Source organism: Thunnus albacares, chromosome 13 (genome assembly GCF_914725855.1).
Source record: "Thunnus albacares chromosome 13, fThuAlb1.1, whole genome shotgun sequence".
Classification (NCBI taxonomy): domain Eukaryota; kingdom Metazoa; phylum Chordata; class Actinopteri; order Scombriformes; family Scombridae; genus Thunnus; species Thunnus albacares.
The window spans coordinates 8,630,371-8,646,531 of record NC_058118.1 but is presented as its reverse complement, the minus strand read 5'-3'; positions in this window follow the sequence as shown (position 1 = coordinate 8,646,531).

Genomic DNA, 16,161 nt, shown 5'->3' with positions numbered 1-16,161 from the left:
TTAATAATTTAGCCCCAGGGCGCATTTTATACCAGGTTTCGGTACCCTTCCCTACAGAGAAATAAGTGCACATTAAATAAAAATGCCATACCTTTGATTATTTTGGAGAAAATAGACATATACATTGATGCATATACAACTGTGGGAAGCTGGAACAAGCATTGATGTCTGGCACGACAAGCATATCTTTCCTTTGCCCTTTAATTTTATACAAAGCGAAAAGCAGAAATGCAGTGGTAGAGTAAAATGTTTTTTTTCTTTGCATTAAAAGGTAAAATAAAAGGACTATGACAGAACAAATATTTCACCTGTGACAGAAATCTGTCTGTAAACAGGGCTCTTGCTTCCAGATAAGTTCTTCTGCTTTCCTAGTGTAACCGGCCCATGACTGTAGGTTTTGGATGTTCGATGTTTGTCTTTCCTTGCTTTTGGTATGTTGAGATAGTTGTGCCTTCTCAATGAAATCAGTGACCTTCCCCAGGATTGCACTGGGCAGATGTGATTTAAGTTTCTGGAGTAAGCCGTCAGCCTCTTTATTCAAACGCATTGCTCAACACAGGAAGGCCAACTCCTCAGGTCAAGACTCAGCAGTTTACCTACACTTGAAAGATAAGGGACACTCTTTCGAGGACAACAATGCACATATTTTGGATAGGGAGGACAGATGGTTTGAAAGAGGATTGAAGGAGGCTATCTACATCAAAGCAGAGAAACCATCCCTCAACAGAGGAGGAGGTCTACGACACCACTTATCCTCAACCTACAATGCTGTCCTTTCATCTCTCCCCAGGAGATTTAATAACCATTCACATGTGGCCTCATGTGACAACTCTAACAATGTCATTTACACTTTACACTGAAGAAGCCCCTTCGATGAGAGGTGAAACATCTTCAAGTATCTACAACCAAGTCCAGTTGCTCTTGATTTAACCTTCCTTGGAATGGTACTGTAGGCTAATGTGAAGATATTATTACTTTTATATCTTAAAAACAGTCCTACAGAAGAGTCTTATACCCATAAACTGTGGCTATATCGCAAAATAAAGGACTGCAAACTGAACTACAAATCCTACAAAGCAGCCTGCCATGACAACACGAAATGTAACTATATGGAAAGATTGTTTGTGCGAAATGCTGACCATGTATCAATAAATCAGAGAAATTAGACTGGTTTATGTATAATGTGCACCAAATGGATTCAGCACAACAACCCCATGAATGGCAAAAAAGATCAGTATTTCACTATGAGTATGCTTGTATTTGAGGCAGAGAATACACAGAGGACTGGTTAATTTAATGATGCCAACAAGCTGTTATAGTTTACACGATCTGCCTAAAGCTACTGATATAACAGTAAAAAGTATGTGTAGGCAACAAATACAGCATTACTGCCAATTCTCAACTAATTTGGAAAACTCACCTGTTGCAGCGCTCCAAAAAATGCCAACCATGGAGCTGATGCATTCAGCATTAAATCTTATTTACTAGTCTAGTTTGTGTTGTATTGAGTCCTGGCTCAAATTTGTACTGAATATAAATATCCTTATTCTTCCTCACTAATTTTATAGTGGAAAATTCAGTCAGATGGACAGGTTTCTCTTGTAATACTCCTTGCGTTGCTCAGCATTATACAGAGGTCAAACAATTGCCATTCTCTCGTCTTTTAATTGCCTCATAATGATCTGTCAAACACCCATCAAAGTCAACACCCAGGAAAGAGTAGCAGTCCATATTTAGAGCATTCCTTGTCATCAACAAAACAATTGGCAACTATTCTAAACGGAATGTTTGAAACAGGAAATTTAATTTTTTTTTTTTTTTTTGAGCAGTTAACATATTCATACACCAGGCAGGTATATTCATGTTTATAAAGAATTCAGATCAATAGTATTAGTGAAAAAAGTATTGCTGAAGTGAAATTTGTTCCATTACTGTTCACTGAACAGTCTCCTTATAGTTATGATTTATGCTAGTGAAGATTTCTATTGGAATGACTCACCTCCTCATCCACTTTATTCAGCTGAAGAACATCAGTCATTTCAACCTGGTTATCTGGGACCAATTGTCACTTGCATATGCATATTATAAGTGGGATGATGGGCCAAAGGAATATAGCTTCTTAGGTTGAGTCTTATCTCAGTTTCAAGCCAATGGTCCTGTGCATGCTAGAATGATAGTAGGTGGTCATGCCACCATTTAAGGTAAATCATGAGTCTGCACATGGTGTTGGTGCTGCATCGTTCTATCAGTGTTTTTCACTGGTTCCAAAACCATTTTACAGATATGAAGCAAGTAATCTGCATTATTCAGATCTGAATTATGATTTCAGTTAGATTTCCCCATCAGTTATGTAGGTTAGAAATAGTATAATGAAATGATAAAAAGCTGTGTGCATGCGTGTGAGAGGGATGCCTATAATTATCAATTGAACCTTACTGTGTATATTTCTAAATTTCTAACTACAGAACAAAAGTAAGAACTCAGCTGTATATCCTTAATAACTGTGCATATTACTGGTGAAGTATGCTGGTTTGTGGCGAGCTCAAATGCATGATGAAAGAGACAATTAGTACTTGCACAATCAGAGGGAAACATATCAGCAAACCCAAAAGAGCAGAGCCTGATTGGAGAATTTATTTTTGTCATTAGAAGCTGGCAAATTAAATCAGTTCTTTAGACCGGTCCTTCTGACCACCTCAGAACCTAGTTCTCATTCAATAGACAACATCTAAAGCTCTAATCATGCCAGTCCCACAGCCTGCAGTTAGGGAAAACCACTCCATTCACATGGTTTTTAAACTGCATCTGTGACACTAGAATCCCCAGGGCATGCTCTCCACAGATGCTGCTGCCAGACTAGCTCTCTCGTCTACAGTCCCTATTTGGAAAGAAGAGATATGCAAGGAAAAAAGAACAGCGTTCTTTATATCTTTGACAGCTCATTACCACGGAAACAACCCCGGCCTGGCATCACTGGTCAGCCCCCCTCACTGGAGGAAACAGAAAATAAAAAGAAATGAGAGTGCAATATTACATACACTAACTGGACCTTTAATTAAAAGACGCTTAGATGCAGAGAGTGAAGGTCTGCTATATTTTGGGCTCCCTCAGCCTCCACCAGTGTGGCATTAGCACTCAAATATGATAGAGGGTAAGACCAGGTGCCAGAGTGTGTCTGACATAATAGGTAAACATGACTAATTTGGCATGAGTAGTATCACTTTCTGGGTCCTATCATGGTTTGGCCCACTCACCATTTAAAATGTAATTGTTCTTTATTCAGGCATGAAAATAAAGTGACAAGGGAATAGGGTAGACAGGTGGGAAAGCAGTAACTGGACTCAGTCCCAGCCCAGTGAGAGCACAGGTAGTTGCATATTCAGGTACTGTAACTTTAGCCTTGACTGTGTCAAAGCAAACAATGAAAAATATGTTTCCATGTTCAACATGAGCCCATAAGCATAATAAACAGCTGTAAAATGTTCTTTACAATATGCATGTGTTCTCACAATATATTAATTTAAAAATGGGACAGCTGAAAAGGAGGAAGACCACCAGGAAAACTACAGAATATATCATGTTTAGACTGGTGGAGTGTCCATGGTTCTAAAGTCTCATCAGTTGCTTTTAGTTCCTTTTCTGAATCATGCTTAAGTTGAGCTGTGATTAAACCTATGACACTAGCTTGGGTACAAGTCCTCCTTCATAGATGTTTATGAGGACTTTTAACTTTTTTCCATTATCAACCAGTTTGCTAATATTGGTCCATGTGAATTTTGTGTGGTGCTTAGTTTTTTACTTGCTGCCTGGATATTTTGTCTTCTTATAGTTTCACAGGGCTCTTACGTCAGGGTTTTGTGGTTGATCCCTTAGATATACAGTATAAGGTGATAATCTCCCCACTTGAAAACTAAATTGACTCCTCTGACATTGTGCTTGGATATGTTACTAGCCTTGGATAATGTGGACATGGGACATACTTGAAGTTATTTCGAAGCAAACATTGGAAGACTCGCAAAGAATTTTTGTTTGTCAGTCGACTCTGCCAGAATCCAGTTTTAGCATCTAGACTTCAGAAAACAGTCCTGTCTGTGAGTTTTGGAAGTAGGTCAGTCTTTAAAGATCAACACATGCAAAGATTCGTCATAGCTTTGAGCAAGGAACCATGGGTGTACCGTTTGGTTTGTTCGGTTACATTTTAAACAACGTTACAACATTAAGTAAGATCTCTAGTTCTTCCTCTACCTTAACAAGCAGGACAACTGAGATGTGTTGTGGATGTACTTTACAGCGTGGGTGACATATGCTCATCTAACACTGAGTCAATACACAGATGCTACATGCATACATACAGATGCAACGCATTGGCCATATAGAGAAGTAAAACAAAAAAAAACAACTAATCAGGTAGAAAAACATGTAATGGAATATTCTGACTATGATGGTCTATTCAAATTCCTTGCCTGACTTTTTTAGCTCTGCAATGTCGTTTAATACCCACTTGTGGTGTATAGTGAATACAGACCATAAGGGGTAAGCGTAAAGGAAAAAAGGGCCCCAGCTGGAGGGCCCCAGCTGGAGTGACCGCTCACTTGTACTGAAGCAGGGCGGGCTGAGAATATATATAAAAAAGGTCTTTATATATATATAAAGACCTTTTTTAAAAAAATGTTAAGCTAAATCCTAACAGATGACACACCCGTAACATAGTGCATCAGTTAGCCTGAGGGGGTTGTCATAAAAGTGGGTAGGAGATTTCCCAAACTCCCTGTAGGAGCACAGGAAACAAGACATCAAAACAAGATCATAGTGGGCTATCGCACACTGCAGAAGAGTAGTTTGGCATGGGACACACACCTTAAGTAAAGGAAGAGCACCGCTTCTGCTCCCAGAAAGGGGTGCAGGGACAGAGGCTTAATCTCTTTCCAACCTCTAAATACTCAACCTCCATTTGATTGTTAGAGTAATATAAATCTCATAATGTACAAAAAAAGGAACACTTTTGGTCCCTTTAGCTAAATATATTAGATTTTTCTTACAGCCATAAGCATGTTAGAGTTTGGTTTGGGAATGGGCCAGTATCTATCATTACTGACTATGTAAAATATGCTTTGTCTAAAATAATAATGACCAGTTGGAACTCACCATAGTCAGAGAATGCTGGAGAGACAAAGGGCTCCTGATGTGGACGTAGAATATTGAGAACAGGATCTGCATCTCATAGATAAGCTGAAGGTTGCTTGTGAGCCTCCTAGTGAGCCAGGTGATATGGTTATGGAGTAGATCTAACCTAAATCCTGGAAAGGTAGAACAAAAACACCAAGAACATCACTGAAGAGAGGGGAAAATAGAGTGTCGAGGAGGCTCCTCACAGTCCCACTTTATCATGGTATCCATGTCGAGTTAAGCTCCATGGCAGCAACAGCTGACAGGCAAGGACTCAGAGGTGTAATGTTTAAACCTTAATTCTGAGGGTGTGCCATTGGCTCATTTCTGAGTCAACATGTGTACAAAGAACAAGGTGGTCAGTTATCTCAGATTAGTTGCTGAGTTTTCCCATTAACAAGCAACAATACCAGTATGTTGCAAGAAGGAGGATGTTGAGACCTGAATTTATATAGGATTTCATCATTTCTTTATGTTTGTTGTCAATGTAACTACCAAAAGTGCTACCTTTGACTAGCACTGTCAGCAATGTGATGTAGGCTACACCTTCACATTGCAAAACTCCCACCCATATTTATGAGCCAAATGTCATGAACTGATGTCTGAATTTCACTTCATGGGGAGTCAAAATCGCTCATGTTTGCAGGAGGTTTTAATTGCCAAAGGGATATGTTTAGTAAATAGCTGGAGCAAACATGTGGTCCTCTCATTTTAATTAGCCTTAGATTACAGTCAGGCTTTGCTCTGTCTTGAATCATGAAATTTTCTTTATAAAATTCCATGACCTTTTTTTTTTTTTTTTTTTTTAAAAAAAAGGTCATAAAATGCCTGAAAGTGCCTTATTTGAGTTATTAAAATTTGAGATGATGCCCAGGAGCAGTGAGAAGTCTAATAATCCTACAGCATTTAATATAAAATCTCTGTTGGTTGTTGGGATTTGGTATTTGTTTTGTGTGTTCTGTGCTTAAGCCTTCATATATTTCTACTTTCCGCAGTAAGTGAGTGACTTTGGTTACCTAGGAAAAAAAGTAACATTTAAAATGTTTACTTGTCATTTCACGTATTCCAGCTGTGTCATATTCAGGAGCACCTAAGCTCATCTTGCTTTGGCACCTTCAACCAATAGCTCACCATCCTCACAAACATTAGTAGCATGATAGATTGATAGAGTACTTTATTAATCCCAAAGGGAAATTAAGGTGTTACAGCAGCCACTTGACATAAATTAAAATACAAAAGGAAGGTAAAAGAAACAAATACAATTAAAGGGTAAATTATGTACAATAGCTAAATAGACTAACTCAAATAGTTAAAAAAAACAAATAGAATATAACTAACTGTAATATACTATTTGCTGAGTATACACTGATCAATAATGTTAATATCCTATAGTATAGTATACTGTACATTAGTGTAAGTCAGGTGGACATTGCTAAGGTAGTAAGGTACATGATTGTCCATGGATGTTAGAATCAAGTGTACGTTGATGCTTGGTACAGCATAAATGTGTTTAACTTTGTAAAAGCATCATTACATGCTATATATTAATGTATCCTACACTCTAAGAAATGAAACTTGGATGTTGTTTGCATTGCATAGTTGTTTTATGGTGAAACTACTAAATAACTGCAGTTTTGACCATCAAAACAAGAAGGTTTCATTGCATTAACATAATAGTGTAAGGTATACAGAAATACTATGTAACCAAGATATTTAAAACGTACTGCTGGACTCGGACTGAATAAAGAGTGTCCCAACGTGCTTTCCATACTTCTCTGCAAATGTGCAGTATGTGCATGTTAGCAGCCATTTTCGCTTGCAACTGTAACTGGACCATGTGCTCACAGTGACCGTTGGTTGAAAGTTTTTATTGCAATCTACAGCCATCCATCAATTTTGATGGCAAGTATGTAAATTATTTCAACAAAATAATTTATGGATGCACTAACAGCAACAACAGATGATGCATATTTTTGACTTTTATGCAATTGGTCATATACCTCAATGTTAGATTTGAAAAGCCTTTTGTCACTAGCTTAACTCTCACACTGTTAATGCACTCCAGTACACCACCACCATCCGCAATACCCCAATAATCAACATTAAGTAGAATTATCATGTTTCTGACATCAACAAAAGCTGTAAATGTATAAGCTTTGTAAAAGTAGAATTCATTACAGAACTGTTGTATTGGATTGTATTAGATTGCACAAGTGTTCCTAATAAAGTGCTCAGTGAATATATTAGTTAACATTAGCTTAGCTCCAATTCATTCTTCATGTACTCATCTTTCATCTTAACTCATTGTTTTTTATATGTTTTTAACGCTGTAGCACTTTGAGATTCACAGCAAATGAAAAGTGCAGTACAAATTAAATGCATCATTATTTATTATTACTAAGTTACCTAACAGATGAACCACAGAGCTGAGCAGCAGTTTCTTTGGAAACTAAACTCAGTGACTCTGCAACTCACCGTCATAATACGGTGCTTTGTGATCAGTTTGTGATATTTAGGCTGAAAAAAGTTGCCAGGACCATGTGTAATGTGAACATAGTATAGTCTGTGTAATAGTGTGTAGATTGTCAAGGTTTTTTCATCCCCACAGAAGAATATGTCCTAAAAGGGCTTTGCTGTGACATCAGTGAAAAGCTTGACACCCTCATAAAGAAGTATTTGGTAAGATGCATCATAGAGTATGAACTATAGTCTAACCAAACATTTTTGATGAGAGTCATGACAACATAGATATATACTGAATGAGACATTTTACAATGTGAAAATCAACTTGTTTGTGTTCCCCGGTTGACAATCTACATAATAGTATTTTTTTTTCTAAATTAGCTCAAACATCATTGTGCAACTTCCATGGTCACACTTGCAAGGAGGTGTGCTCTGCACAGTAAGTCTTGAATAACTGTAGGTGTGCTGAAATGTCAGCTTGTGGAATTAAGTCTGTGCTGCACAACTGTCAAAGTGCTCCTGCCTCTTTGCAAATTTTTATTCTTGTTCGCTGCCTACAGCTCAAACATGTCTTTGGAACTAATGCACTCCTATTTCTTACTGGTAAATCAACTGGGCACTTTTTCAGGCAGAATTTAGTGAGACCTGTTCCTACTTGTGTCCACTGTATTTGTGGGTTGTGCTCAATTGATTTCGCCAATGCTGATGGTGTAAGTCCAGATCTTCCATGTTCTAGTTTGAGATGAAACAATAAGTTGATTCATTTGATTAGTCGATAGACCACAGTAATTGGTTAAACTATTTTGATAATATTATTTAAAGATATTTGCAAGCAAAACTCCCAACTGTTGTAAATGTGAAAATTTGTTCCTTTTCTGTTTCTATATTATTGTAAATCCAACATCTTTGGGTTTTGGACTTTTGTCTTCAAATACTGTGTTGTCCAAATGACTCAGTGGGCTTTGGGAAATTCTTATGGCCACTTTTTACTATAGTCTGACAATTTATAGACATTTGAGAAATAAATTAGAGTAATTCATATTGAGAATGACAGATTCTAATTAATACTATGTTTTTCTTTCATTTTGAGGATACCGATCCTGGTGCAAGAAGAGGAATGGAGGAAATGGTCTTGGGAATCTCTGTCATTTGACACGATGGAGCAGAGCAGACAGATCCCCCCTGAGGATGTTGCCGTCATAATTCAGGAAGTGGAGGTGGTGAACAATCTTAGACAGTGTCCAAAATTAACAAGGGGCATGGGCAAATATGCCCCAAAAAATTGTGATCGAGGGGCAAAAATTGCCCCCAAGATTTCAAAAAATAAAAATCATATTTACAATATATTTACAAGTTTAGGACTATATCCTAATCCTATATTAAGCCATGATTTTATTTGCATTAAACTCATGTCATTTCCATTTCCATCTCTAACACACGCACTCACACAAACAGTGCTGTTGTTCACACTATGCTGATGTTATGATACCTGGCAGAGGCCGTGCAATCCTGGACGTGCAGTGAAGTTGGCTGATGCGATGGACCGGTACCTCATTAAAAAAGCTGTTACCAAAGAAGGCAACCCAAATTCTGGTCTGTCACCAACACCACCCCCAGCAAATAAGATGGCTAAAAAAGTTGCCGCTTCTACAATTAAAAACTGGAAAATAGAATGGCTTGGTGTTGAAGAAGTGAATAAGATGACTCTCCTCTTCTGTATAGCATGTAGGGCTCACCCACCCAAACGTTGCCTTGGACAACTAAATGCTAATTACCACTTTGTTAAAGGAAGCGAACATGTTATTAAGTATTCAGCTCATTGTCACCAAACAAGCAAGCGTCATGCTAACACGCTAACGCTAACACTAGAGATTTTAAAATGTGTTTGATCTGGCACGTAAGCTAACATTAGTGTTAGCAAGTTGGCTAGATAACGTTAATGTTACAGCCTACATGTGGGTCTTGCCGACTTGTAGAATGATCAGTGCTATTGACTAACGTTACTGAGCTCAGTGCACCAAGTGTAGTAAGCTTTTTAGTCCAAAACCTAGAACATATTTTTTTCAGTCTACTAACCAATAATGCAGTGCTGGATAGTCAAGTCTATAGTGTTATTTCATCCATGCTCAAAACGTCAGCAGGGCTAAATTTGGAGATGAAATAAAGCATGCTAAAAAAAACCTCAACTGAAGTTATTTCCAGAACCTACAATGATGAAAACATCAAAGTTAGACTGGTTTTGACTTGTAGGAGATCTGAATATGACATTATCCCCCCAACCAGAACTTTTGCTAAATCGAATTAGATCAACCCCATTAAATATTGTCATAATCATTATACTATGCTACCATCTAGTGGTTTATACTGAAGGCTCTTCCAAAATAAAATCTTAGTTGTTGAAAGGGAATCAGCCTGCATTGTTTTGTTTTTCATGAGCTTATTATTGTAGTTAAAAAATGTAGACAATTATTACAAATGAGACAGTGTTAAATTAAAAACAGAAACTTTATGCACTAATTACTGTTTTTTAAAAGTGACCCCAAAATTTTGTATGTGAGCCACTTTTTTTTAGGCAGTGGGGGCAAAAGCTGTCCCTCAGATATTTTTTAAAAAATTCCCTACACTGATCTTAGAGATGTGGCAAATGGGTGTGCAGTCCAGCTTGGCCTTATCTACAGCCTAAACTTGAGCTAACCCAAGATTCTGAAATACATATTTGAATTTCTTCAAAAAGTGTTGATGGAGGTGGAGGGTAACAGGCTTTCCACAAAAGTACAGGTCCTAAAAAACAGACTACATGAATAATCTCACCTGTAATCGATGAGACTGTGAACCTTGGATTAGTTTCAGTGAACAATTGTTAACTGAGTATCTTTGGACTCCTCATTGGACCAAAAAAGCAATTTCAACAGTTGTGACATTTATTTCCAGTTCCTCAGTTTTAAGCATTTGATGATGTTTTGTCACATCAAAGTGAACATCTTTGGATTTTGGACTGCTTTCTAGACAAAAGAAGATGTCTTAAGACGGAATATTGATGAACTTTTGTCATCCCTCAATCAAAACTGCCAAATATTTGTTGTTTGTAATTTGTTAGCACTTGCTGCTGCCTGTTTTCATATTACTAAAAACTGCTGGTTAGACAAAAAATACCTGAAAACAGAATTTTAATCTATTCTGGTCATTTAAATCATCTCAGCCTTAACCTTAAAATGTGCAGTTTCTAATTTGTTATTATTTGCTGATATCTGTGTTATGTCACTGCAAACTGAGCATTTTTACATTTTGGACTGCTGGCTAAACAAAAGATCTCAAAACACAGAATTGATCCTTTTTTTTTTTTTTTTTTACTGATTATTCAACCAGAGCTGCCAAACATGTAAACTGTAATTTGTTATTCATTGCAGTTGCCTATTTTCATATCACTGTAAACTGAGCGCATGTGCATTTTGGACTGCTGGCCTGGCAGAAAAAAGAAATCTAGTTTTTCACTTGTGAGCATTGGCTGATGTTTGAATGCACAAAAATGGCAATTTCATCAAATTGGGCTCTAGTAATTCTTGACTTTTTAAAGAAGAAATAAATCAGACAATGCACTAGAGTATTAAAAAGCGCAATTATTTGTTAATTTCTTTGTATATTTTTTTATTATTTATGTCTTGTATATTTTTCTTTATCTTAAATATTATGTGATCTTAAGGGCAAAATGGTACAAAATGGTAAATCTTTCTGCATTTGCTTCTTTGGTCTCATAATGTATTATGGCAAATATATTGATGTAATTTTTGTGAAGCACCTTTCTCAACCTATTCTGACCTGACACTGTTAAATAAAGGCAGGTGAAGTAAGTTGTATTTTTTTCACTCACATTGATGGAGCATGTAGTGTTCAGTCATGTTTAATACAATCAACAAAATCCTACAATGTTAATTTAACTCAGCTGTGTTAGGTAAATTTAACGTAACTGTGTTTAGTAAATCAAACTTAAATGTGTGTGAAGTTAATTCCACATAACTGAATGATGTAGCATTTAATGAATAGTTTGGTGAGATTTGCTTGACAATATTTAGTAATGATCAATTCTCTGTTCTTTTTCTCATTTATTCAACTTAATTATTTAGGACCGGTTGACATAACTAAATTAAAGGTGCAGTGTGTGGAATTTAGTGGCAACTAGCACAATGGAATAATATTAATAGGTATGTTTTAATTAGTGTATAATCACCTGAAAATAAGGATTGTTGTGTTTTCGTTACCTTAGACTGAGCCCTTTATATCTATATAGGGAATGGGTCCTCTTCAACGGAGCCCGAGTCCTCTTCAACAGAGCCCGCCATGTTGCAGCGCCATGTTTCTACAGTAGTCCTGAATGGACAACCCAAATATGGACTCTAGAGAGGGCCTCTCACATTTTTCGCAAGTTTTCGCAGCCACCATAGGTTCTCCTACACGCTTGGAAGGGGAGGGTGAGGAGAGGGGTATTCAGTTGGCTGCAATATGCAACCTCACCACTAAATGCCACTAAATCACACACTGGTCCTTTAAGTAAATATAACATTTCATAGAGTGTATTGTTTGAGAGGTGAATTGTAATCAGGAAATTGTGCCCTGTGGAGTTTTCATGTAAACAAAAGTTATGTTTACATTCAGTGTTATTCACCAAAATGCATTTTGTGTATCCTTGAGGTCTAATAAAAGTTTTAAATGCATTTCCATCCTCATAAAACATTTGCAAAGCAGTTTTCTTAAGTATTTTAAATTCTGCATCATTTACATCCATGTTTACTAGCTTGCAGACTTCTTCCCTGCCTTTGCTGTCTCATTGTAGCATTTCTTGCCACATTACAGCCACACAGTCAAACCACTTGACATAACTGTATCTCAGCTCCATAGGGCTACTAGAGGTCAGACACTCCACAGAGTACCTTGAAGAAGTATACCACTGAATTGTGCCATTTAAATGTTCAATATGGACATCTGTTTGGAAATGGTAGGGGAAATACAGGCTCCTTTCAATGCCCTGCAGCTTGCACAGGCTAGTTGACCTTTAGCAAAGCAATAATTAGCTACATACAATACCATATTTTTTTTGGTGCCTCGTTATTAAAGTTGAGTTGCTCGCCTAATCTGCCATTTTGTTGTTTCGTGTTTAGGCCTCTGTCCATTTAGTGAATCAATTATCTACTGTATGTACTCGTGGAGGTATTGGTTGCCACCTTCCATCAGAGTCAGTTTACCCACCAGGACCATTTCCAATAATTGGAAAGGTTCCGTTACCTAGAGTAAAATGTATTAAAAGCTGACAAATTCTCCGTTGTCTCAAATACCACTTCTTGATAATATTCTTCTTTTTTTAATATCAGTTCTAATTCAAAAAACTACACTCAAAATGATGATAGAAACATTATCACAAAACAATCACCATGTCACACAATCACACTCCTCACTAAAAGGTCACTCAAAGCCACTCACCCTGTAACACTCATTAACTATCTATCACTCTCTCTCTCACTATCATTCTCTATTGAGTCAAAGTAAAATTAGTCATATGTCTGTGTAAACTGAAGTTTCAAGTGGTGTAATTGTAGGCCAGAAAGTTGGCTCACATTACCAATTTTCAATGTGCAATGTGTCTATTGAAGGGCACCAAACTTGATTACAGAAAGTGTGCCACAACCCAGGATTGCCTGTCAATATCCGGCATGTCATTTCCGCAAGGATATTGTCAAGGTGCTTCAGTGGTTTGAGTTATGGCAGCATTGTTTTAGAACATTGCATTTAACATGCTCCACCTGTTGAATGTCTATTAGAATGACCATTTTAGCTTGAAAAGCAATTGGCGGAAACAGCTGCAGGCTGAGATACCCACATTCATTTTTAACATTTTTTAACTTCACTAGCATCTGGCACCTACTGCGGTTTTATTTCCTTCTTTCCAGCCAAAAATGCCATTCATTGTTGTCATTCTTAAGAAAATACTCACATTCTGTGTGCAACAAGGCACATGATTCACTTTGGAACTGCATTCATTACATTCAGTGTCCATTGCCTACTGTTGTTGTTGAAATGCCTAGCATTATGTTGACTTCAGTGCATGTAGGAAATAATGCCTCAAGCTCGGAGGCTCTGAGGAAGAATACTAACAAGGGTAGAACAAGATGGACATACGTTAGTCCACCGCACAGACAACAGTATGATCCTATAATGTGTTTACATTGCGGGTACATTTTTATTGGAATTGTTTAAATGGGTCTTCTGGGAGTAAAACAGGCTCCTCTGTGTCTTTATGCTGTCCTCAGTCGTCCAGTCTTGGGACAAGTCTTGCTTTACCTGACATCTTTTCATATTGTCAGAGGCAGACACCCATTTTCATAAACATATGCACCAATTACAAAATCCATTAATATCCATCATGTTCTGTCATAAATCATATAGCTGGGCAGCCAGTCTGACTGTAATTATTGCTAAGCAAGAAGCAGAAGTCTGTGATTAGGTTTAGTCATTATTTCCCTCCATGTGATTAATCTCAGCTTTGAAATAATAAATGGGGAAAATGAACCAGTTCTATGTCACTGCATTTGTAATTGTGAATTTGAGCATGACATATTATTAAGCCAAGTTTGACAGAAATCAGTTTCTGTCTGTCTCTTCTCTCCCACTCCTCTCTGTGACAAATACAATGATCAATGCTTTGTCATGTTGTTGTTTGTATCAGAGCATCTAAAAATATCATGAAACCTACAAATGTCAAATTGAAATCCAACCATTTCCCCGGGTCTCTGTTCACTCTTAAGTATTTAGACTACTTTTGCTGAAAGTCAGAATAAGGAATAAAATATTCAACCATAAGAACTCAATATAAAACTTTTTATATTGCGTTATATAATATTTAGTGAGATTTGTTCATTTTACCTGTAAAGAAAAAAGTACACCAGTGCTGATTAGCAATTCTTGTATGTATTCCCAAAATGATTCCCTCTACCAGAGGACAGTTTTATTTTCCTTTGAACGAGTACAAGTTTGGATGCATGCACATCATATTAATTCCTTGCTTTGTTTGAACATTCATTAAAGCAATTCTTTCTGCTCTTGCTGAAATTACACACGGTTTAGTGAATTATATGTGCATCACACTTTGCCTTCAAGCTTCAGTGAGCAGGGGATATCTTATATACTAATTGTTAAAGGTTCTTGTTTTTGCCACTTAGTACCAGGAAATCTCATTTGGGTGTTATAAACCCCACTCAACAGAGGTCCTAATTCAAATTCAGAATGTACATCTCTCATCATTGCGTATGGTTGTATACTTTAAATCTTATTGATCTCTTTGTTCAGCAATTTCTCTTCATTATAGGAATAATCAGATTTACCGAGGCTGCATATATGAGATTAAAAAATATCCCTCACCTTCCAACAGCAACATGTGGGGCCCTTTCTTATGTACAGCATTGGCTTCCAGACAACGCTGACTAATGTCTTCTGGCACATAGGGTTTTAGGGAAATCAATTTTTGCACAATAACTAGCCCAGGCAAGAATCTGCCCTGTGGAATGAAGGAAAGCATATTACTTCTAATGCAAACCCTATTATCAAAGACACACAGTCATACATTATTTAGTGAATGCCAGTTTCACAAGGCTGGTTCAAAAACAAACATGAATTATTCATCCATACCCAAATTTTTCTTGGCTTTCTGAACGTAATTAATATTAAGAACAATCAGCTCATCACAAATCAAACACAGTAGCTTTTTATGTAATACAGTATGTTTCTGAGTTTGAAGGCAATGACAGAATTTCATACCACTATGCCTAATGGGTGTTCACTGATGGTGCTCATTCACAGTGAAGGGGGAATCCTGCAGATTTATCGATTCAAGTCCAGGTTAAAGGTTTAGCTATGATTCTGCAGCAGAAAGGGAATCACCCTTTTTTGACCAGAGATCAATGAAGAGCCTGCAGCTATAATTACCATGCATTTGATGATGTTATTATTACAATGGCATGCACTCGTGATATTGACTCCATAACCTCATCTAATGCATGTCAGCAAACCTTGAAATATAACCACTTTGTCAATATCCCTATCTGAATGTGCAGTAATACATACTAGTGCTCAAAATGTTTTCATCACAATTTTGGAGCTCATACAGCTCAACTAAGTATGCATGTGACATAATGTTTAATCATATTCACTCTAGTAAAAAGGTATTGCTGTAAACAGTCCCTGCAGCTGGCAGTGCAACTGCTCGTCAAATCAACACTAACAAGCAGCTGTTTTCCAAATTGTCTTAACAGGCCACCCCTCGAAAATCAACAATCATGATCACATGATCAGCATTTTAAAAAGCAATGGGATTTATAATACCTTGTATTATGCTATACCAGTAATGGTTCAAATTAGGGCTGGGCAATATATCAATATTATATCTATATTGTGATATGAGACTAGATATCGTCTTAGATTTTGGATACTGTAATTTTGTGATATGGCATAAGTGTTGTCTTTTCCTGAACTTACTAGACTGTTCTA